The sequence below is a fragment of the Myotis lucifugus genome, unplaced genomic scaffold, assembly GCF_000147115.1.
Source record: "Myotis lucifugus unplaced genomic scaffold, Myoluc2.0 scaffold_796, whole genome shotgun sequence".
NCBI classification, from domain to species: domain Eukaryota; kingdom Metazoa; phylum Chordata; class Mammalia; order Chiroptera; family Vespertilionidae; genus Myotis; species Myotis lucifugus.
The window spans coordinates 1,799-4,047 of record NW_005871844.1 but is presented as its reverse complement, the minus strand read 5'-3'; the positions used below and the strand labels follow the sequence as shown (position 1 = coordinate 4,047).

At 41.6% G+C, this 2,249-nt stretch overlaps 1 non-coding gene across 1 annotated transcript; it reads left to right on the top strand.

The window, feature by feature from the left end:
• The first annotated feature begins 433 nt into the window (after positions 1 to 433).
• On the top strand, positions 434 to 556 carry LOC111823999. Its single transcript, XR_002827113.1, has one exon. It is a non-coding gene; the product is annotated as a small nucleolar RNA SNORA25 (small nucleolar RNA).
• Positions 557 to 2,249: the final 1,693 nt, after the last annotated feature.

The following is a 2,249-nucleotide window of genomic DNA, read 5'->3' as shown; positions in this document are numbered from 1 at the left end:
TGAGACCGTTTGTTTTCAAACCTTGCTTGACCAGTGCCTAGCTGGGGGGCCTTAGCCAAGTTTCCTTAGCTCTTGAGGCTCAGTTCACCATAAATGCAGACAGCACCACAAAACCTATGACACAGTGCCCTGGCAGAGTGACAGGTACCATTCGCGGAGTGCCCACTATTACTAAATCGCATTGTAGGAGGTTAAAGAGCCGCACAACTTTATGGCTGTACTTAATACTTAGCCTTTAGAAGAGTTATCCATGCAGACTATTCTTAAGTTCAATAAAACTAATCATAAAAGCTTTTATAGGCACAACTTTGTAGGATCAAGGCTTTGCCTTTCCTTTTGTGAATTTTTTGGCAGTCCAAAGGCTAGAAATAGTTTTATTATTTTAAATGGTAATATTACGTGTGTAATTTTTGTTTAAAAACAACTTCTCCGTAGGTCATTTCAGAGAGAGCTTATGAGACCAAAACCAGGAGCTCTTGACACTGTGACCTACGATTTAAGTTCTCCATAGGATGTAACAGACAATAGTGCTATGTTCTCCTGAGGAGATGTAAGATTTGGCTACTCATACCAATGATTAGTAATGTGGGAAAGTAAATAAATGTTTTCCAAGTTTTTAAAAAAATTATCTAGTCTTTGTTTACTGAATTAGGCTATAAATTTAAGCCTATCAGTGACAATTATTAATTAACAAGAATAGCGAACATCTACTGAGCTCTTCCTAGCTGCTCTATCATAGAAAGGTACTTGGGCAGCTTACTAAAGGGCTGCCAACACCAAGTGTGCCAGGTTGCCTCACCCTTTGATGTAGCCAATATGAATATTATGGACCTTCATGAAAGCATCTGCTATACATCAAGTTTGGGACCAAAATAACCACTTATCACCAGGACCAACTCATTTTACAGATGAGAAATGGAGGCCCCAAGAGTTTAAGTCCAGAGGTCACACAGTTACTAACTAGAGAGGACTAGCAGCTGATCTCCCTACTCCAATTTGTTGTTTTATCAAGTACATGACAGCCGATGGTTCAAAAAGAGGGAGACCTGTGCTAATACCTCTAAATGTTTCAACGTGGTTGGGAAGACAATGAAATAAGTGACTGTTCGCTGAATGGGCGTTAAATATTAAGCACCAAATAATGTGACTCATAGACCATAGCTACATGTGGTGAAGGGCTCCTGGGCCGGAGATGCGAGGAGCCAGCTAGTCCCACTGCGTGGGTCCATGGAGGTAAGGAGTCCCACTGCTAACATAACCAAACACTGCCACCAGCCTGCCCTTCTGAGGAACAGGACACAGGCCAGAGCCATACAGCGTCCTTTACTCAGTTAGCATTCCTTTGGAAGAGGAAAAAGTATCCTTAGCACCATTACCCATATACGAGGCACAAAAAGACTTACCAACTGCAAGTGTTTGCTCTTTTTTTAAAAAGAATGATGCTGCCCTAACTGGTTTGGCTCAGTGGATAGAGCATTGGCCTGCGGACTGAAGGGTCCCAGGTTCGATTCCGGTCAAGGGCACGTACCTTGGTTGTGGGCACATCCCCAGTAGGGAGTGTGCAGGAGGCAGCTGATCGATGTTTCTCTCTCATCGATGTTTCTAACTCTCTATCCCTCTCCCTTACTCTCTGTAAAAAATCAATAAAATACATTTTAAAAGAATGATGCTGACTAATGATCAAGACAGTTTTCATGCTTTTAGGCTCTGAATCAGGCGATTTTTATTAAAATCCTTATTTCTATCAGAGTTCTTTATGCAGAGCCTAAATGCTTCCAGGTCCAGATCTTAGGGACAAGTCAACAAATAATCGTTAAAATACAGCCCATTTTGTTTCTTGGGAAAACATCCTTAAAATGTCATCCACTGACCAAAAAAAAAAAGGCGAGTAACTACAGATAATAGCATGCAAAACCATTTTGATAAGGAGAAATTCCAAAATGTAACTGTTTAAAAGTAGACAGTCATGGAACTCTATGTAATGGGCAAACTGAAGACTTCTACAAAGACTTGGATGTGTCAGATGAGAACATAGTCAGATGTTTTTGAATTGACCACTTGGTCAATTCGAAGTCACTACAGACACTGCACGCTAACAGCCAATTTTCAGATACACTAAAACACACTCTACACTGCGTTGCCTCCTGTGGTGGTCACTGAACACACGTGGCCGCTGAGCACCTGGGATGTGCTGGTCTGAACGGAGATCTGCTCTATAGTGTGAAACTTCCCTAATCCATACTGAACTC